At 36.4% G+C, this 23,378-nt stretch overlaps 1 protein-coding gene and 1 long non-coding RNA gene across 9 annotated transcripts in view; one reads left to right on the forward strand and one right to left on the reverse strand.

Moving 5' to 3' along the window:
* The window catches only part of LOC125328372, a 185,467-nt gene that overhangs the window by 113,158 nt on the left and 48,931 nt on the right, over nucleotides 1-23,378 (forward strand). The window lies entirely within an intron of this gene.
* The window catches only part of B3GALT1 (beta-1,3-galactosyltransferase 1), a 187,289-nt gene that overhangs the window by 102,990 nt on the left and 60,921 nt on the right, over nucleotides 1-23,378 (reverse strand). The window contains exon 1 of one of the 8 annotated variants that reach the window (XM_048308910.1): nucleotides 10,232-10,336. The exons of the other annotated variants lie outside the window; for them this stretch is intronic. The gene's annotated coding sequence lies outside the window, so the exon portion shown is untranslated. Of the gene's footprint in view, nucleotides 1-10,231; nucleotides 10,337-23,378 lie in introns of those variants that run through there. 8 annotated transcript variants of the gene reach the window in all.

Here is a 23,378-nt window from a genome sequence, read left to right on the forward strand (position 1 = left end):
CAATCAGTTTCCATGGTAACTTGGTTCTGTTTTAAAACCTTTACATAAAAATGGCTTGGTTGAAATGATAATGAGCTGCAGTGCTCATCCATACCTGAACTACCTTTCCTATTGCTCAAAAATAATCAGATAGGGGTGTCACTCCATCTGCTCTAGTTCCTTTGGTATCTACAACACTGTTTCAGTAATCAAGTCAGATCAGCTTGCCATCTGGAAATCTCCATTTTCAGAGATGCAGGGGGTTCAGACTACCGGCTAGTGTTTGCCCATGCCATGCTGTGAAGCAGAGTAAATCATGTTGGGGTCTGGAGTCTTGAGTTCACTGGGGAAGGATCCCTGTGCATGTACAGTACTGACAGTGGGGCTGAAAGCTCCAAGGACCACGGCATCTTTTACCATATGAACCAGAAAAGGCAGACTATCTCCCTTGTAGAAAATACTTTTCTCAAAGGTATGAAAAAAAAATTCCCTTCAGACCAGATCAAGGGGAAAAAAAACTTCAGGAAAAAAAAAACAAGTGAAAGTTTTAATTGATTCTAGGAGTACTGTGATAATGTCCCATTGTTGTTGATGTGTATGTTTTATCCAGCATTTAGTTATCCCTTATCCTAGTTTCAAGGTCGTCTCTTGCACTCCTAATTTCTGATTCTTTGGCCCAGTTTGACTTTGACAGTCTTGTTTGTAATTCTGATTAATTTATACCATCTCCATTCTCATCTAGGAGAAAAATCAGCATTTTTCTAATGTAACTTAATAACACAAGTTTCAATTACAGGGAAATCTTAAAATAACTTTTAATGTGTATCTGATAGAGCTCTTCAGCAATTACTCTGAAAACTTGCTGCATTTTATAGATGACACCTTCCCTGTGCTATCACAAATTCTTAAAATTCTGTACTAGATCTGCTCTTGTTGTATTGGGTAGCTTAATATTTATATAATATTAATATTGGTTCCATTAGAGGCACTGATAGAATTTATGAAAAAACTTTTACACATCTGTATCTTCCAGGCATGTAGGTTACGGACGGTCGGAGACGAGAGATCTCTGAAGTCAGATCTTGGGACACATGGGGTTTATTGCAAAGGGCGTGGGTATAGGGGCACTGCTCAGAGCTGCCAGACTCAGCTCTGAGCAGGCCCAAGAGAGCAAGAGAGTAAGCGGGTAAGAGAGAGAGAGAGAGAGTGTAAGAGCAAAGAGAGTGAAGAAGAAGTAGTAAGAGTAAGAGCAAGAGTGTCTGAAGTCCTGGTTACAATACAATAAATCATCTTCTGTACTGAATATTCTAATTGTCACTAACCAATCTAATACAAGATACAAATCCTATAGCATTTACATACAGCCTATAAGAGTTCTTATATTACCATAGAGTGTTACATCTTAACTTCTAAAAACTACTCTTTGGACCCCTTCTGCTGAGCTAGTAGGGTCTGCTCTGACCCTTGGACCTGCCTGCAAGCAGAGGGTATTGTTCAATCAAGAGGGGATTACCTTCAGTCGGCCATACCATTGTTTTCCAGTTGTTCAGTAACTAAGACTTGGTATTTCAAAAGTGGCTTTCATTTTGATGTTGCCTGTAGTTTTCATATTCCCAAAATCTTTTGTCAGGCAATCATATTTATAAGGCTTTCCTGTTTCATCTTCCCCAACACAGGCAGGCATTCAAAAAGCTTCTGAATGTAGATATACACCAGTTAATTTATACTTGAGTTTGTCCAAAGACTTGGTAAAGATCTCATGTTTCAGCATGGGACAACACATTATTTTCCCATCCTTTGTGGTTGTCCAGCTGGTCCATATTAAGCATCTTAAATAACAGAAACAGGTCCATGCATTTTATAGCTTGGATGATGGGAGATCCTGATGCCTTGTCCTTAGCAATACACAGGAGGGCACTGCTCAGGGATGTTTCACAGCTCCTCATTTCTGAATGGCGTTACTGCGCAAGGTGTGTGCATGCTATTTCTTACATGGGTTAACTTTTGTTTAGCGTCAACTTGGTCATCTACTGATTCCTCTAGGTAATATAATCTCCCTGTAATTCCTTTAAAAGGAATCACTATCCTTGTCCCAAACCAAATAATATGGGTGTACTAGAAGTTTGATATAGACCTACATAATTCCTCCCCAAAACATTGAAAAAAACAAGCTTTCAAAGGTATTTTTTCCAGCTCTTGTTTTTAACTTACAGTTTCATTTACTTCTGATGCCCTAGCACTGTCCTGTAGTCATTAATTTCTGAGGGAAGGGCAATGTCAAATAAGGGTATCATAAATCTTCTGAATTCCTTCCATCAGTCATGGCAGTAACATCATCACAGTACTCCTGTGTGTCAGTAAAGCATGACAGATCTGACTGATCTGTGCAGACTGTGCTTAATTGAACTGTGCTTTTCCAGCGAGCATTTTAACTTTCACACAAAGATTTTTTCAACAGCTGACATCCAAACAACTGGTCTCCATTTGCTGGGTGAAAGAATAAATAACATCTGGTGCTTTGTCAGTTGAAAAAAAAAAAGTAGTTTTTACTTTTAGTACTTTTTAACATCTTTTATCTCAACTGAACAATTAAATCTGCTTAAAATTTCCGTGTTTTTTTATTCCTTTTATAATCCTTTGTATAAAAGAGAGGGCTGATTCTTCACTCTTGTAGCATTATGGATTCCATCCTGATGAAAAATCAGTGCTCCAGAAATACTGTACCTTGATATGAAAACTGATCATACTAGTTGGCTGCCTGAGATGGGAAATTCCTTGTTATACATGGGTTTTAATACAGTTCTTACTTCATTTAATTAATCTGCTCATTACAGTGTAATGCAACAGGCTATACTTTCTTTTGCCCTGATGTTTTTTTCATATATCCATCAGATCAATTGCTAACTGCAAAACTATCTTAGTTATATAATTCGATATTTCAGCCTCTGATTAAAAATTACATTTAGAGGGTCTTATTCCTTAATTTTTAGCTCATTATGCTTACATTTTTAAAAATGACTTTTCTTCATTAATTTTTATTTTGCAATGTCTTTTATTATTTTATATTAATTATTACCAAGTATTTGAGACTATGAGTATCTGCTATTAATTTAATTGTCTGCTGGTAGGAATTCTAAATAGTTAATCTCTGTGCCTTAAATAATTATATGATTTTTTCCCCCTTTTTTCCCTACCCTCTTGTGGTCCTCTATATAGTTTTTTTTATTTTGCATACAATTAATAAGATTTTATTTGGTACATATTTTCCCCCACAGTGCTTTCTAAAGACATGTATTTTGAAATCTAGTTATATTGTGATTAAAGTAGAACAAACCTTTTTGGATAAAATAATTAAAGCTCAAATATTCATGCATGCATGAACATTCACATTACAAATCTCAGACAGCTCTGCAGCTGAAGGCTGAATGTGCTATGTATAAACAAGTGCTTAAAATGAGAATTAGTAGGGTGAGAAGTTAACTGTGCCTGTATTTCCAGTTGCTGCTGGTATATGCTTTTGAGCTGGGTGAACTTTGCAATGGTCATATGAGCCTCAGTCTCCCTCGTACCTGGTTCCTTTGGTCTCCCTATGTCCTATGTGATGCACCATCCAAACTTCCACATTATGTCCTAAACTTACTTTCAAGATACCTCTCTGTCTGATTTCATTCTCCTTATGCAAAGTATCTCCTCTCCCTGGTTGCATGTGAGAAATCATGTTTTGAAGTGTGTTACACAGGAAGAGATTAGCAGAAGAATACCATCGTGAGTGCTACCAGAGAGGAACTGGAGGTGCAGAGTTTGGAGAGTGTGAAGACAGGGAAGAGCAGTGCTTTCTTCTCTCTGCTTGCTCCTTCTGTGAGTAGCACAGCCAAGGCAGGAGTTTGAAAGCAGATTTATTGGGATCACTAAGTTGCTTGCTGCGGAATTATCAAAGTAGAAGGGACCATAAAACTGAATCAGACACTTTCCCTTTGGCATATGTGGTTTGAGTCAGGACTGCAGCACATGAATAGTCTCAGACTCTTTCCTTCTGCTGTTCTCTTGCCTCCAGTCCTTCTCCTGACAGAGGCACTGGCCTAAATGCAACTGGTCTTTATTGCTGTGAGTAGTAAATTACAATTATTTTATAATGGTGCAGGATAGGACAGAGCAAATAGTTGCAATGGGCAGAAGAGTCAAAAGCTCAGACCAAACTTTCAGGCACAGTTCAGAGACCACCAAACACTGTTCTGGGGTCTTTGGTCTTTGGAAGACCAAAAAATGTCAAGAAGTTTAATTTAATTTAGTTTAATTTAACTTAATTAAGAGATTCTTGTCTCTAGAAGCTCTTTGTGATGACTATTGACACATGGGACTAATTGGATCAATTATTTGTCTTTAAAATAGCAGAACTGTTTTAAAAAACACACCCATTCAGGTCACACTAAAACTAAAAAACTTCCACCTTATTTGGAAGATAACTGGTTATCACAAACAATGTTTTCATGTCCCCTAATAGCACCGCATAAGTAGATCTGAACAGTTTCAAACTGAGTTTGGTGACAAGGTGACAAAGACATGGCTAACCATTAGGTCTGGAATATAACAGTTAGGCTAGTGAGTAGGACTCAGGGAAATTCAGATTCCTTTCATGGCTTCTGGGCTTTTTTCCCTCTTTAATAAAATGGAGACCATGACACTTCCAAAATTTGTGCAATGGTAAGAAATACATTCCAGACTCTGTGGTTCCCAGCTCCTATGAGGAAGAATGAGAGAGCTGCAGTAAGTACCTAAACAGTCAAAATAAAATAAATAATTACTAGTTTCTGGTCAACTTTCATAATGTTGTCTTGATTTACTTTATGGTTTGAATTTCCAACATGCAACTTTTCGATGACATTACATTAATAAATCTAGTGTAATGTATCATTCTTCCAAAATTTGTATCAGGTCCCAGGTGATTCCATTTCTAGAAAGAAGAGCATGCTTCCCATACTACTTTTAGAAATATGATATAAGCAATTAATTTTCATCTGTGTACTGAGAATCTGGGGTTTACGGGTTCATTCATAAAATCCAAATTAGCTTGTTTGATTTTCTCTCTTCCTTTCCTTCTTTAAAAAAGTGTAACTTGAAGAAAGCACAAAATCAGATTGAAGAAGTAATTTTGGGCTCTTGAGAATATATGGCAATTATATTTCCTTTTACAAAGGGAAAATAATTAATATTTTCTAAATTACAGATGTGAAAAGAGTCATATGGAGGTATATGTCTTAAGCTACAACAAAAAAAGCAGGGTCAATGAACAGAAGAACATTATCAGTCTGGGTCTTGCATTGTTCTAGAAAATGGGGCAAATATCAATCTAATATACAGAATATTATTAATTCCAAGGTTACACATGCCATAGCTAAGTGTCTGACTCACCATCTTTGAAGTCCAAAGTGCCTTATAGATGACCGAGCTTTTAAATTGGAAGTAAGAGTCAAAGGGATATGGGTTTGATAAGTTTTTAGTCAATCAGAGAACAGCCTAGAAAAATAATATTAGGATGAAACGGAAAGATTTTTGCAAATCTGCCAATGTGCAAATGTGTATTTCTCCACATCATCTCCAAAACCAGAAGTATAAAATCAAGATTTATTTAAGACAGTGTAGCCTGTAACATTTAAAGAAGCTTGGCTTTAAAAGGGAGAAAAAAAATCAAATAAATTCCTGTGAAAAAATTAGGGTAAGACTCTGCAGATAAGCGAAATTCTAAACATGTGCTGAGGAGCTGAATACTGATCTGAGTCTAGTAGAAGCATTTAAAAAAATATTCTGTCAAGCAAGTAACTGTCATTTGTATAAGTGATGTTCTAATCTTTGTGCTGTTCAGGCGTTTTCCTATCAGAATTGTTTCTCCTTACTTTCCCTCTACCCTCCTAAAAGGAGGATAAATCTCTAACACTGCCTTCAACACCTACAAAATTACCTATCTAGCATCTCTTTTATACTGTTAAAATGCCCAGTCCTTTATGGTTCATATTCAGAACTTTCAACAGCTAAGTAAATGGTTTATGCATGACTTGCAGTAGGAAGACACTGTAGTTAGTGCTTAGTAGATCAAAAGCTCTCTGAATTACTACCCAAACTTAATTGTTTTGATGGAGAAACTTAATAGGCGAGCTTTTTTTAAAGCAATTTTCTTTCAATAGTAGTATAATAGTGGGACTTGTTAAATTGTTATTAAGGGGTTTTTTGTCTTTTTTTTGTTTGATTTTGAGGAACAGAAGTTACAAGACAATTTTTTTTGGCTCAAGAAGCTTAGTCACTCATGAAAATTTGTTACCTTCTTTACTACTACAAAATTTACAAACCCAGTCATTTTCGAAGTCATGAAAATGAAGTAAAATCAATTATGTTAAACCGACAAATAATTAAAATAATTTTTTTTAATACATAGGCTCTTTTTCATTTCTAAGTGATGGCTGTAATGTTCTCAGCAATGCAAAATTTAGATTTTTAAAATTGGGGAGTGGGAGTTCAGAGAGAACAATGACACATCCTACAAATACAATGCAAGAGCTTGGTATTTTTAAGGTAATTTCTCTTTGTTATGGATATCCCCGATGGCTGCCTAAAATCAATTAGATTTAATATAGTGTCACTACATTTCTGCTCCTCAGTACTACGGTAACACATTTTATTAACAATGTGAGAGGCAAAACTGAGTTGTGGAATTTTTTAAATCTAGAATGAAAAAGCAAGATAATAAAAACAAATGCTGCTTTTCTATACACACAGTCATAGGTTGAATTATGGGGTTTTTCCTCTTAGGTTTGCTTTTCATTTCTATGAATATTACATTGGGAAATCATGTTTCAGCTATTTTTTTGGTGTGTGATTCACATGCCCAGGTTGTGTAAATTAGCTACATTGACTTCACTGATGGGAGTATGGATTTGTATCCCCATGGAATGGAGAGCATAGATGTGTAACATAGCATAGCATAAAACCTTTCTCATTTAGCAGAGATTATCTAGCTTCATGAGAATTTCCAAGTACTTAATATCTTAGACTAAGGACTAAAAAACTTGGTGGGAGCTTTACCACTGCCTTCTCTGGAGCTAGTGGGAAATATTCACATTACTCAGTTTTAAGTTACTAGCTCAGATCATGATTACACAGAAAATTAGAAAAGGTAAAGTTGATTTTTTATGGTCCAAGTCCCTATTTAACAAAAAAGAAAGAACTATATTCTGTTCAGCACTTTTTTGAAATTCAAATTATGTTGATACCTTAGGGAAAAGTCTGACTAGAGGCTAACAGGGTTTGCATGAGCTCTAGATGATTAACCTACTTTAAATTGCTCTCACCACCCTGCATTGGTTAATCGTTTTCTTTAGCAGTGTCTTTAACAATTAGATAAAACAGCATTTATTTCTATTCTATATTTAGAAAAACACAAACTAATCTTATTTTCCCTTTATTTTCCATCATGCTTGGCATATGATGGAACATGTATAGTAGAATTAATGTAAGACAGTCTCTATCCTTGACTAGATTCAGATGAGTTAATTCTTTACTGTCTCTCCAGGCCCAGTATCCATTACTGTTGAATCAAATACTATGAGTTTCTAACTGGCAGTGAACAAATTTTAAAATTGTCAGGCATTTCCTCACTCAGAGTTTGGTTTATCAGCTGTTTTGGTTTTTTCCTGAAGCATTAGACAACTGATTGAGAAGTTGGGTAAAAAGAAGACAGTCTGTTGTTTTGGTAGCGTTGTGATACAGTTCTGAGTACATGTGATGGTTAGATGGTGTGTTTCCACTCAGGGAACAATTAAACTGAAGTAGGAGGGCTATTGGCTTGCCAGTTATTATAGATGGGCTTTCTAATGGTGAATATATAATGGGGGCAAAAAAGAGGTTTTCAGGTTCATTTCTGGGCCTACCAGCTGCACCCCGCAGCCACACAAAACTGGGAATATGTAATCTATCTACTTTTCCATTCCTCTGTTTCAGGGATATAAATTTTAGTCTTTGGCTTTTCAAGATGGTGTTTCAGAATGTTGTCAATTACTGGTGTAACAGTGATTTTTTCAAACTACATGGGATTTTGCAATGGCCAGTTCTGCTCTACGTGCAATATATTTGCAATTCACACAGGAATCTGACAAAGGAACTTTTATTGGATCACTAGAAAATTTTCTTTCTGTATCCTCACATTCTCTTATAAAGCTTCTGGTATTTTTGGAAGAAAAATACACTAGGTGGTTCTTACAACACTGTACATGCTTGAACCATAATGTCACAAGTGGTATTTTTAACTTTTCTTAAGATGCTAATTTAACGAGAATTCAAAAGTGTATTCTTTAAAGGCCATATGTAAGAAAGGAACATACAGCTGTGTGTATCAGTGTGCCTCATCATCCCTTTTTTTTTTCTGGTAGAAAACTAAGTCAGCCTATTATTAAGTAGAAATACATTTAGACATTGCTGAGGAAATCTTTTGGATGAAAATAAATATAAGCAATTTATAAAATTGTTCTACATAAACCATACATTTGCAAAGAAGTTTTATATTTTCCCACAAGGAATGCCATCATAATACCAGAATATCCAATTTCTTTGGAGAGAAGGTACTAATCTATGGCTGGTATTGGGGCAGAGTCAGCCTTTATGGCCTCAAATTTAGGAACCAATTATAATGGAGTACAGAAAATGCAATAGCTAGGAAAAAGACTAGGTTTTGACATATGTACATTTCTAGATTGGATAGTGGATCTGATTTTCATTCAGCTATGTGATGAATTCCACAAGAATACCTAATTCTTGTAATTCATGGGACTATCAGGCTAAAGAAAATAATTTTCTCTGAACTTTAGAAAATTACCTAATGGCATTGTCAAGAATAACCACGAGAAAAAGTTGGTCTTTTTTCTTTTTAGTTTTCCTGTACACCATCAAGCAGAAATATGTCTTACTAAAGATACTTAGTTATTCAAAAACTTTTATACTTACTGAAAACACACGAACCCTTGAAAACTTTTATGTGGCATTGGAAAAGTGCAATGTGTGACATCAGCATGTCCTACAGAAAGAATAGAAGGAATGCTACCTGGAAAAAGTGCTCAAGTGACTGAGAAAGGGACTTGTACCACTGCTGCAGAAGGATGCAGATGAAAAAGAATAGCCTGTCTGATTCTCTGTTAAAAACTTCTTCACCTAACTCTGATTATTGATTAACCTTGAACATGTACCCATAATGCTTTCACTGCAGACCTAAGGTGCCTCTTAACCCCTCAAAGCATTACTGCACTGGGCTCAGCTGCCTGTCCCGAGCAGCAGTGTGTGAATCTTAGCCATGCACAGGGGCCTGTCAGACCTACCTGTGCTTAGATATCTGCTTTATTTACACTGCCTCTAGGTGGCCAGTGCTAGAAGTACTAACGTCAACTGGATAACTAAGACAAGGGTATATTTGTGCTGGCAAAGACTGGCTAATTTTGGAGACCTTTTATTTATGAGAATTCCACCACAGTTAAGAAAATACCTACATGTTGGGAGCATTTATTAAAAAGAAAAAGAATTCCACATGCAAAATTCATGCATAATGTTCTTTTTAAATACATCTTCTTCAGGGAATTCAGTGCCATGTTTTTAACATTTCCCAAGCCCATATGTTTCAGAAGCTACATATTTAAATACCTCTTTCTGAGAACTATAATAATAGAGGATTTCATTAACAATTTTTAGGGGTTTAAATTATTGCCACAGAAACTGATATATTATAGTGCACAAAGGAAAAGAGAGAATAGTTTCCCCCCAGCATAGTCTCAGTGTATACAATATGATTTATAGGGAGAATAATCACATAAAAGTACTACGCTTTTCTGTTTGAAAAGATATAAAGCTAGATTTATATCCGAATTAAGAAAGTGTTATCAAAGTAAAATAAAAAATTTTCACCAGCAAAAATCCTACATTAATACTAAGCACATACTGTATATTCTGCATGTAAGCAATTTGTATTTGAAATGGTTCAAAGCTAGGGGGTTTTAGAAAGAAACTGTGAGGAGCTGCTGAAATTCTTGAACAAAAATGATTTTCTAATGTGCTATAATAAATACTTTATGATCCTGTGATTTTTTTTACTATTTCTACACAGACTATGTACTAGGAAAAACTTCCTTTTTAATCCATCAATTCTACTTCATTTTACTTTGATTAGATTGCCTGCTAGGTCTCATTCATTTAGTACAGACTCAAGTCTTCCGCTTCCCACCCAGTTCCATGTTCCTTGGCCATGGTGGTAGCATGTCATGTACTTGCTGGGCAGCTCCTCTCCTGATCTTGGACCACACATGCTGGAGGTAGTGTATCAGTAGATGGGACAACTAGTTTTGCCTATATTGTCCTGGAACAGAATAGAGGCACCATCATTGCATTTAATGGGAAAGTTTTTGCTGGCTGTTTGTTTGTGCCACCACCCTTTCAACCATGAATTCTCTCCATGCAGAGAGATGTTATTTCCCTGGTGTCACCAACTCCTCTGGTCAGATTTGCAAAAAAAAGATCACTGTGCTGAATTTGAGTATAGCCTTTTAAGCCATGCCAATATTGTTTTTAAATTACATGCTTACTATTTAACAATTAAGATAACGTAAGGCTATCTACACTATGAGCTATTTCATTTTATCCTGCCCATGACCTCTCGTGTCCATCTGTGTACTCTGAATGGCAGCTAAAGTAACTTTATTTTTGACAACTCACTGACTGTGCCTCTTTTCTGTAAGAAAAGAACTTTATGTAAGAATCTGTGTGGGAGCCCATAATGCAGGTGGTCAGCTCATGATGAACTTGCCTGAACTACTGACTTGCCTTGGTGAATTGATGCAAGCTGCAGCCTACTTGTAACTAGTAGACTTTTCACAACAAAACTCAAAATCTGAAAATCTACATGGTCATATTTCTTTTGTGCTCCAGATACTACCATTACGCGGGCATAGAAAGTACCTCCACCAGTAATTTTCAGCTCTAAAATGCTGTAGTAATTCCTGTTGGAAGAATCCACATAATCCAGTGTATTTTTTCGTGTTTGGAGTGTGTGATGTAGCTCTGTCAGTAGTTTTGATGAGTTTATCAAAGGTGATTAACTACTAGAAAATTTTCCAGCTCAATTCTCAGGTGGAAGAGACAATCCAAAGAAGCATACTCTAAAAGTGGGAGTGGCCTCAGTACAAACCAGTATTGGCAAAATGAGGTACTTTCAGCTAGCTAAGATAGTGTACCACAGTTACAACTGTGTTTATTTTAGTCCTTCTTGTTGACAAGCAAACAGTCAGAAATTCTCCCTTCTGCTGAGCAGAATTTAGTTTCTGTATTCCACTGCAAGCATCAATTGATCAGATCCAGGAGAAAGTATATGTTGACTTTTTTGACGTTTTATTCCTTTCTGTGAAACAGAATTTCCATTGCAACGGTAAGAAACTGAAACTTCAGCAGTGAATCCAGAGTATGTTTTAGGGGTTCTGTAGGCATGAAATGTGTAAAAACAAAGGTTGGTAAATGCTATTTGACAGTTGGTATGGTATGTGACCCAGTACTCTAGGTGGTCTGTTGAGGCTAAGTCGTCCTTCAAGACAAAGAAGTAAAAAAAAGTTAGTAGGACATTTTGGATAGCTCTGAAGACCTAACTGTTGGCTTGGCCATGCCCTCATGCTCTAATCATAAAGTAGTTTTTCCACCATTTCAAGCCAAAATACAAGTTTTATAGGGTATTTTCAATCTCTTAGTATTTTTCTTTTGAATTCTATGACAATATCAACACGGTGAAACTGAACTATGACATTTCCTGGAATGCCCTGGCTGTATTAAACCTTGCCCTCTCTGAACATGTGTCTGTACTGAGAATAAGACACAAGGTATTTATTGCCGGAGTCTGAGAACTGCATATGCCTCTACCCAATACCATTTAATCTCTTGGAAGTGTTTGAGTATCATCATGTTACAACACAGAATTTAAGCTTACATGATCTGGGAAAGCTGCTGTGTACTCTTTTTCCCTTAATTTCCCTGGCACAAATCTTAGCTGATGCATATCTTTATGTTCTCCCAAGTACAGGTTTATTGGTGAACTTTTAAGATTTCACATCCTGTTCATAAAATTATTGCAGCAGCAACGTAACAACAGTGTATACAGATTATTGACTTTTTTTACTACAAATATTTAATTGGCTTGATAGCAAAATATTTATAGATAGCTACAAAAAGCAAAACAAGAATTTCATTTAATACATAATTCAGCTGAACTCACTATTGGACTGTTTCTGACACAGTTTAGATTTGAGAAAGAAATTTAAACATACATATTTCCTATACAGTACTAAATATTAAAACAGAGAACATGGTATAGCATCATTCTTGATATACTGCATAATGAGTGGAAGGGGTAATTGGCACTGGCTGTGACTTCAGTTCATTGCTAGCCTCAACCATTACTGTCCAAAGTTGCATTTTAGGCTGAATGCTGACTATTCTGTCTGTGGAGAAACTTTCTGTTCCCTCTAATTAAACTGGATAATGCAATTCATGAACTGTTTCTGGATCAGTGCTTTCCTTACTTTAATGTAAATCAATGAAAAATAAGTAGGCTTCTGCAGGAGGAAATAAAAGTACAAATTCCATCTCAGAAAAACAGCCCATGAAGATTTGTCAAAAGTAGAGCACATAGGTGACCTACAGCCTTTCCTGGGCTTAATGCACAGTGCTTGCCTTGGAAATGCTAAGGGCCAGGTGGAACTATTTCATGCTACTTCGCATGAGTTATCAGATCCTGCTGCTTGTACATAGCCAAATAAGCCAGAGTTTGAAGTAAGTTATCAAATCTTGGTACCAATGCACCACCAAACAGTGGTTTTGCAATAGGCTGCTGTGGAACGACCAAAACAAATCTCTGTGAAAGGGAAACCAGAGCACGTCTGTGACTGCAATCACAACAAAAAAGGCTGCAGCTTGCCCAGTGCAGTAAATCCACTACCTCTAGAAACCTCTTCTCCAGCAGGTTTTGCTACTTTAGCTTCTCTTGAGAACTGGAAGATATAACAGTCCCTACTAAGAACAGAAATGCAGCACCAAATTAGATTCTCCTAGCCCTTCTCCAGTTTCTTTCCCTTTGCTTGTGCAAAGGGCGCTTCAAATGATTTGTGTTTCTTCTGTGGCCTGAAGCATTCTTCCTTTAACAGAGTGAATAGCTCCCTATATTAATCTGGAGAGACATCATTTGGGTAATAGTGCATGATGTGTTGCTCCTAGAGGAAACCAAGTGGGATTTTAGACAGTAAAGCAGAAATTGGGTTGCTTTTCTACTTTTAATAATGTACCTGTTCAGATATAAGTCTTTTTCTTATTTGCTGGCAGAGGGTGTGTAGGTCTTTTTTAAATATTGTCACAAGATGCAATTAAGGTGATTTCCAATTTCTAACGTGATGTAATTTAGAGAAAAATATTAATAGGTTTTGGTGTGAACCAACATTCCTACAACCTTGTAGTTGCTATGATAAGACAACTTTGTTGTCTGGGAAGCCAGAAAAGCCCAAACTTTGTGACAGTGTTCCAAATCTGTACTGAAAAAATCTGTTGAAATTCCCATTTTAAAATTCTCCAAGAACCTTTCATATGCAGATTCTGAGTATTTAGATCTCATTTAATGCATGTACTTTATAACTTTCTAGGATGTTTAACGATAACACTTTGGTTTCTATGAAGATTTAGGCACATTATAGACCAGCAGCAAAAGCCCTTCAGTCCTGAGGGGCAACAAGGTGGATGACAACAGCCAGGTGTCAGCTGCATGGGAACGATGCACATGATTGTAAGGGGTTGGTAGGGAAGATGACCAGGCCTCTAGCTACAAAGCCCAAGCAGAGAGCACCTTTAAAAAGCTGCTTATCATCACATATCAGATTCTCAGTTTTATCTCTGTCCATTGCTGGTTTTGTCAGTTCAACTGTTTTCCCCAAACTATTTCTCCTGTGTACTTTTTCTTGCCTTCTAAGCCTCAGTGAAATGAAAATGTTTAAAACCATAAATTGAAAAGGCATAATTTGTTTTCCATTATGTGAAATGAATCCTTCTAAACATGGACTGTCTAGATAAAAAAAAAGGTCAAAATTATCTGTTAAAATGTTAAAAACAGTAAGTCAGTCTTAATATTGTATATGGTAACACATTCTTCCTCCATATTTTTGAAATTTTCATTTCTTAATAACTAGGATTTCATCCACTTGAGTTAGCTCCTATCTCTTCTGTGTAGCAGTAGTATTTGTTGCCATCTAAGAACCCCCTTAAAAGAGGAAGGAGCTACAGTTTAGTGTTGAATTGTAGGGAATTAAGAAATTCCCATGAAAATCTTTTTTTAATTATGATGACAGGATGCAGGTGAAATAATGACAAAAGGATTTCTTTCATGAGACTAAGACTTGCCTTGCATAAAGAACTGCACTGGAGTAGGCCTAAAATAGATGTCTATGACTGTATCTGCCAGAGGTTACCAGCAGTTCCTGGTAAGAGAAGTAAGAGGCTTCCTGGTGTTTCCCTTAGCATGGATCTAACAGTTTAGTCACAGTCTGAGCTCTACAGTCATTATCTACCTTAGTTTTGTCACCTCCAAATGATTCTTTAAATATTTATGCATAAAGTGTTTAAATGTGACAAATGCAAGCAAAATCCTGTGGAATTAAAAAAAAAAAAAAAAAAAAAAAAAGAATTAGAGCTAGACTACAGATTCCTTAACACTGTGTAACTGATTTTCCCAAGTGAGAGAGTACTTAGCATACCTTAATATCAGACTCAAGTTAAAGCTTCCTGAACGTACTCACTTTTGAGTGAAAAAAACCCAAAAACCCAAACTGAAAGCTGTGCAGAATATAGATCTCTGAACCCTTACTTATCTCTGCCCTTGTATTTGTCATCCTCCTACCAGAAATAATCAGAGCCATCTTAAATTCTGCATCTTAATCTGACTAAATAATTTCCATGTAGATTTACCTTCCAGGGGTCTGTTTATGATCTTCAAAGCTATTTCATCTTAAGGAACACTGTATCTTTGATCGTATTGTTTCAAAATGTATCCTATCACACCAGTAAAAGGAAGTTAACATTTAGAGGACACCTTCAGGTAATTCAGAATCCTAAAACAATACAACCATAATTACTTGGAGAAATACAAATAGAAATACTTGGAGATCAAAACAGGGATCTATTCCTCTTCTTTCTTATTAAGGGAAGATTTTACAAAGAGAAGAACCCTTTCTGAAATTTCACATGTATCAATAAACCATGAGGTGTCATCTTTCTATGCCAGCACAGAGATTGTAAATGTTAGAGAATCAGGAAAAAATCAAGGACATTCTTGCAGATAATCTCAACTATGTCTTTTGTCCTGCATAATTGCACTTCTCTTTTTGTCCTGCCTGTAAGTTTGAACAAGATTTCTAAGGCTCAGGAAAAATCCAGTACCAGCAAGGGGAACATGCTGTATGTCATCCCCATTGTGCCCCCTGCCTGTGTCTTTGCTCCCTGAATCCATAGTGTTGTGACCTACAAGGAAACTTCCTTCTATGACAATGGTTTTATGCCAAGAAAGAGACAGAGAATAGTTGTGGTGGCAGCTTGCTTTACTCTAACAGCCAGGTACTTCCTTCTTTTACAAAGCACAAATCTGTTGTGTCTATTTGGGAGGAGAGAGTGAAGCACTAAATTGTGGGATTCAGTGTGGCCAAATCAGCACAGTCTGCAGTAATAAATAAAGTAACCAAAACATGGATACCTCCATTGCAACTAATAAAATCAGACTACTACTTCAAAATCTAGAAGCAAACACAATCACAGTATATCCCAGGTTGCTGCTTTTCCCCTCTATTTTTTATAAGAATGACATTGTCCTGCCCATTGAAACTCATTAAGGTACGAATTACTCATAAGTTGTGAAGGAAAGTCATGTTACTTAAGATCCCTCATTGACCATTCATGCTATGATGTTGAAAGTAGTTTTATTTATGATGTTTCACTGTTTTTTCAATCTATAATATATCAGAAAATTTATCATAAATTTGTAATGAACTCATGATTTGATGCCATTAACAGCTGCACAAACAATACAAGCTGTAGATCTTCAGTTTTGAAAATTCAATTTTATGTTCAAGTGACAGATTATCTGAAGTTTAGACTTTAAGTCATCCTGCCAAAGGCTATTTCCTCTTTGTGCAATATCTGTAGCTGATTCCTGGCATACTTTCTAAAATTAAAAATATGAGACACTTCTGAAATATTTTCAAACTTGATGCCTCATTGATTTATACAATTATTCTGATATAAGCAAGCACTAAAAAAAGGCTTTGGTTGATTCCTGGGGACACTAAAAAGTTCCAACTCTCTCTAAACTCAGTTAACCAAAATTGCACTATCTATATACACATCCAAATAGGAATGGGAGGAATACCTGTTCTGTTCTCTCCTTTACTGCTGGACAGTACTAAAATCTATTCTATATTCATGCTAGCAAAGGCAAAGAGACTTGAAGTACTCTTTTGTAAATCATATTTTATTTCTCCCTACCTTAACATTTGAATCAGTGTATTTTTATCAGAACCATTCATTTTGTTTCTATGATACACTGAAAACAAAGACTCAATTTTAACCAGTAATGAAGTTTTTGTGTAAACTAAAAGCAAATGCTGCAACTATTTTGACAAATTCAAAGGATTGGAAAGGACGTCACTTCAAAATGTAGAAAGCAGTAGTGGAAAGTATTTCAGATAAGATTGTAAATTGAAGTGAGCCCAATGCAATAACTATTCATAGATAGATAATGACTATCCACATAGTGCCTTATAGGATTTAAACAGTATTTTATGCCTTCCAATGAATAAACAATAATTCTGTGAAAAAAATATGATGGTATTACTCTTTGTTCTGAACAGTCACGATAGCCTTTTTTATGAATACTTTTTAAATAAGGAGTTCTAAGGATAATACTTTTTGAAATACGATATGCACGTGCCAAAGAATCCATTTGAAAGCACTGCTCTTTGTGATTTTACACTGCCAGTAAGACATAGCAATTTAAACTCGCTCTGTCAGATATGCCATTTGTCTCAGAGATTACACAGCACAAGCCTTCTTTTTAAGCTTGTTACTACTAAGTATCCTTCAATACATTGGGGATGGTATTTAACACTTTGCCTCTTACCCTGAAACTGCTCTCTGCGAAGGGAATTGCTTTGTCACAGATAATTCATAATAGATCCACATACTTTAATTTAAAAATATGGTAATTTACAGCACAGAGTTACCAGTACCATCAAATATTTCCTGTAAGGATAACTACGATGTTTGAACTAAGAGTACATATTTGCTAAAACCTCAAAAAACTTGTATTTGAAAGTAAAGGAAGATTAATTATAAGAAGGTATCCTTGTATCATTGTTCAATGAGAGGAATAAGAAATTTCCTTTAATGCAAATGAAAACCCAATGTGAAAATGCAACTGTGAAGGGCCGTAATATTTGCTGTCCCTATAGGAAAGAAGGGCAAACTGAGAACTGACAGTTTCTGCTGGAGGTTGCCATGAGACTGGCCACAGATTTGAGTCCATGGTAGTCTTTGCAGATACCTCAGCTGTCTCACTGGCTTTCTTAATTCCTGTGGTAGCATAGTGTAACATCTTTTCAAAGCCTTACTTGAGTATTCTCTCTTGAGAGTCCACAGTACAGTATGCAGTTAATCTGATATGGGTGCTGCTACAGGAGCCTGCAAACCCACAAAACTAATAAGCAGTAGAGCAAGGAAGAGAATTAACTTTTTCTCCCCCAACACATTTAATAGCCTAAATTCCACAGAACACACATAGACAATATTTTTATTCCCTATCTCATGTTGATAAATGCAGGAAAAAATTAGGAGCTTGATCCAGTGTGAGATGAAATCCAGGTTGTCCTTTGCAGTCTTCCTTTTTTTTTTTTTTTCTCCTCTCTCGTCAAATAGACAAAATGCTTGCAACTAAAAATTGAATTTGAACTCTGAAATGTAACTTTATACTGAATCACATTCAAAATTTAAAGGTTATGAACAGGTCATTGTAATTTTGTTATTCAGGCACTTAATTCCTTACTTTTCAGCCCTAAGTATTTGGTGTAGCTCTCTTGCCTGCTTTTTTCACATAGTTTTCCCTTTTGTATGTTTGACTGCAATAGTGAGAGAATAACCACTGTATTTCATTCAGAATGTATTTTTGGTGAAGTAGTTCTGTTTCCCAAGATTTCTTGCATCTCAGTGTATTTTTCTATTGGGAAAGAACCCATTGCTAGAGCAACTAGATTTCAAATAAAAATGTTTTAGCTAAGAGGCCTTTTATTATTCTGAGTTCCAACTGTGTAGTACTCTATTTTTCTTGGACAGCAAGAATAACTAGTTGTTAATTGCATCCGTCTCTTTTGATTCATAATCCCTATTGTTTTTGAAAATTGTGGGCAAGTTAAATAGCAGAGAAGAGGAGAAATATTACAGGAAAAAACATAAAAGGTTGTAGGGGAAAAGAAACTAAAAAAATTAGAAAAGGAGAGAAAGACTAAAGAACAACTACAGGAAAATAGAGATTACTGCTCTTTTCTTGAGACTTTTATATGAAATCTCATAAACTGAGCATGATCCTCTCCCCTTTCATTCCCGTATCACACCTTCTGCAGAGGTACCAAGACCATACATTTCTAGCACAGCTCCAGTCCTGCACCAGGACCCCACTTGCCTGAGTCAGCAGTTTTATTTGTGATCTGTCAACCACATCAACTTCCAGGCTGAAAAGAGGCCAGTGTAACTTTGCAGCCACAGATACTCCTCCAAACATTGCCTTGCTAAGAAGCAGAATCCTAATAATGTCAGCCCTTCTTTCTCACATGACAAGGCAGAGTCACAGCACTTCTGATTCATAGGACTGAGTGCCTGCATCCAACATGGGGTGAGAGCTAACAGATACCCATTCTGTTGTGAGAGCCAGTGCTGAAATTCAGTGCATTGAAGGAAGTTGAGAATTCAAAACTTCTGTAAGGTCACAAAATTCCCAAGTAGGGATTACACCTCACTGCACGTTTGGGGCAGGAGTTTCACATGCACTATTGGCTCAGCGCCATCTCCATATGGGGTCAGCCTCTTACTGCTTTCATTTGCAGCAGCAGGTATCTGATATTGACTGTTTTGGGAAGCTCACCTGAAAAAAATTTTCATACTCATTCTGATATCTGAAGTGAAATGCAGGCAGTATTGCAGGCTGCTAAAGATGACTGTGCAGACTGAACTGCAGGGCATTTCACATCCTCATAATTACACTCAGTGCATTGAGAAGAACAGCTCTAGGCAGCTAGCAGGTTGGGAGGTTTTTTTGACTCTTGCTTATCTCTGCCACATTCCTAGCTGGACATATGGCAACCTGGTTGACAGTCTCAGTAGATTCAACAAGGACTTCTCTTGCAGGGAAACCCTACCCTTATTTGCATTAGAATTAATTCCTCCAGCTCCAGATTTTAGGCATGCTGGTAGAGTGTGCTGGGTCCTTCAGTGTATAAACAGCACACTGCTCTCAGATTAGTGCCTTCTAAAGAACACAGAATTCACTAGGGAGAAAAAGAAAACAGTGATGTGTTTCCACAGACAGCTGATAATTCTCATAGATTTGGGGGATTTTTAAAATTAAAAAATACAGTAATCTCCATGTTCTGCAAATGGCTGTGGGAGACATATTATAGAGTGCTGGAAACTTTACACAGTATGAACAAAGGCTGAGGTGTGATACTTGGCTCTCTGTTTCATTTCTTCAGTTGTACATGTAGCTCTCAGTGTTATTGCTTCTCTTTTCTTTTGTCTTTCTTATTTATTTTCTCTCTTATGATTCATGTTGCACAGTATTCTGGTAGAGATAGCAATTTCCATTTGTTCTGTCATGTGAAGACTGACTGTACGATATTTCTTTGTTCAGTCCTCCTACTGATTCATTCCCAAATTGCAGAAACAGTGGGTTTCATATGTATTCAGCTATCTTCTTGTCTAAAGGATCAATACAAATGCATTATATTTAGTTGTTAAAGCCATTAATTAATTCTAGTTTGAACTTCAACTTAACTACATAACATAAATTTTAAATGAAGAGTTTTAGAGATCCAATATAGGAAACAAAGTATTCTGAAATTTGTCATGGAATGAATCCTTGTCCCTTCCAAAATCAGTTGGGTTTAATCAAATAATTTTCTATCAATAAATCCAAAAGGATTTTCACCCTTTAAATGACTTATTTCATTTACAAATTTCTTTCAAAAGAAGCTGTTTCAAAACAAAGAATGCACGGCATTTTGTTTGGCCTTTTTTTAAATGTCAAATTAGGGCATATTCCTAGCTGAAATAGTTAAATCATAAACTCTAATTTCAAGAGGAATCAGTTTGTTTTTATAAACCATATTTTGCAAGTATTTATTGCTTTACAGATTGTGGTGAACATATATTTTCTTCCTGAAAAAACATTTTGACAGAAAGCTGTCAGTAAGCTCTGTGGAGAACCCAAATGATTAAGATGTTGCTTAACAAACCCCTAAGGTAGACCAGCACTCACAGGCTCATAGTCCATATCAAGAGGACAGAAAACATCCTCACTGAGACAAGGACAATTTCTCTAGCATTCACTTTTATCTTTCTCTAGCATTCAGCAAGTAACTGTGCCAAAAAGAAACATCATAAGTATTTTTTGGAGTGACACTGTCAAAGAGATGACAGGCTGTGTCCCAACCTTCTAACCAGGTCATCTTCACGGCTGCTCACACGAGGCTGTCTGCTGGTAGAAGGTGTTTTTCTTATGCTGCCTCCAAGAAACAAAAAATCAGAACAAGATTTTTTTTTATCCCTAATTAATGATTTTTTTAAAAAATGGAAGCTGCTGAATTACATGCAAATATATGTAGGTTTTTATATATTATAGAAATAATTATATCTATATATAATATTTATAATATATTTTATATTTATATTATAAAATATATATTTTTAGATATGCATTTATATGATGTTTTTCAGTTTTATACTGCAAATAACAAGACCTTACTTTATCATGATTGAATAAATTTGAGTTGTTGGGTACTTCTGGAACAAGTGTTAAATCCTGTAAGGGTAGTGTATACTTTTGATGCTTATTTCAAGTATTGAATTGGCAGAAGGGTTGTTTTTCACCACTGGGCTTGCACTTTCTAGGAAACTTTACCATAGCAAGAAACCTCACCATACTCTTAACGTTCTGGCGTTCTTATTTACTTAGCAATATCATAAACTCTCTAAGAGTAGAGCACATATGTGTCTTGACAATGCTGTGTCACCAAGGCAATGAAGAAGTGAGCTGTATTCTCAGCTACCTCTTCAAAATGTGACACTTCCTTCAACAGAGCTTAGTTTGGCTAAGGAGAAAAACAGCTCATCCACAGTGTATCAGGAAGCCTCTACACAACTGTAATGATGCCAGTAGAGAGATGCCTGCATCTGTCTAGACATTTTCTGTCTTTGTAGTGAGAGTTTAAATCTAGTTTGAATCAAATCATCACAGCACACTGCTGTGATTAGTGCCTTGAAACTATTTTGATATGAAGGCAGAATAAGCCACCTTTTAGAATTTACTCTTCCCTTATAAAATGTGAAGTATTTTCATGTTAGACTAATTGGCAAGTGAGGACCCATGTTTCCATGAACGGCTGCACCCTCTACAGCCTCCCATCCCAGAATCATAAAAAAATGGTAAAATTGTGTTCCAAGTATGAGCTCATGGTATTTTAAACACTGCACAGCATGTTTTCAAGTTTTCTCTTTCATCCAGTCCTCCAGGTTTCGATACATTATTTATTGAGAAAATACTTATTTCAAAAATGTTGGAATTCAGAGTGTATTTTCTACCCTGTTCTTGCTGCCACAGCATCATAACAAAAGATGGACTCAAGCTTTTAAGGAAGTTGAACTGAAATTGTAGTGTTATTTGACACAAGCTCTGCACAAGGAGAAAACAGTCTCCTATAAATAGCAGGATTCTACTACTGCTTCAGATTATGTCTCTCATCTCTGAATGTTCAGGCTATGGGAAAAACTGGAAGTTGGTGTGTCACGGCCAAGATTTGCAACTTTTCTAAATATTAATAGTATTACCCTCCTTTTTTTTGTTGTTGTGTTATTAAGTCATTCTCCATTTGTTGAGGAGTTAAGTAACATCATAACATCACCCTAGTATTTATCTGTCATATGGGGAAGGGCCAATTGCAGGAATTCTGCAAAGGCATACTGGACCACAGTTTGAATAAGAGCACCAACTCCAGGTTAGGAATTGGCTAAAAAAGGAACAAACCCTAGAGGCTTTTTCATGTCTCGCTTTTGCTTATCTTCACTGGAGTACTCCATCAAGTTAATAGGCTGTGCTCACAAGGGCCTGTACCTTACATAAGAATGGCAAATGCTCAGCTCTTCTGCAAATTGTGTTGGATAGATGCTGTACATATGAAATCAATATTAATTACATTAAAACACCTGTATTACAAAACAGTAATAATTATTGAATCATAGAATAGGCTGAGTTGGAAGGGACCATGAGGATCATCTTGTCCAGCTCCTGGCCCTGCACAGGACCAATCCCAAGATTCACACACACACATCTCATGTGCCTGAGAGCATTGTCCAAATGCTTCTTGAACTCGGTCAGGCTTGGTGCTGTGACCACTTCCATGGGGAGCCTGTCCCAGTACCTGACCACCCTCTGGGTAAAGAACCTTTTCCTGATACCCAACTTCAGCTTCCCCTGGCACAACTTCAGGCCGTTCCCTCGGGTCCTGTCACTGGTCACCACAGAGAAGAGATCAGTGCTGCTCCTCCTCTTCCCCTCACAAGGAAGCTGTAACTGCAGTGAGGTCTCCCCTCGGTCTCCTCTTCTCCAGGCTGAAAGACCAAGCGGCCTCAGCCGCTCCTCATACGGCTCCCCCTCAAGGCCCTTCACCATCTTCGTTGTGATTCTTTGGATGCTCTCCAATAAAATGTCCTTTTTTTATTGCGGTGCCCAAAACTGCATGTAATATTCAAGGTGAGGCTGAATGAGTGCAGAGCAGGAAAATCACCTCCTTCGGCTGGCTGGAGATATATTATTTACTTAAAAATAAAAATAATTTTTACTTTGAAAATAAAAATAAAAATATTATTTACTTAAAAAATGTAATTTACTCTAGCATTTTTTAAATGTTCTGAATATTTGTAAGACCTTTTGAATCATTAATGGGTAACAGAAATAGATGAAACCATCCTCTGGTGGATTTAAAATATAGATGCTTGCAGAATGTAGTAAATCATTAGTTTTTTTTAAAAAAATTGTT

This window comes from Corvus hawaiiensis, chromosome 7, assembly GCF_020740725.1.
Source record: "Corvus hawaiiensis isolate bCorHaw1 chromosome 7, bCorHaw1.pri.cur, whole genome shotgun sequence".
In the NCBI taxonomy this organism is placed as follows: Eukaryota; Metazoa; Chordata; class Aves; order Passeriformes; family Corvidae; genus Corvus; species Corvus hawaiiensis.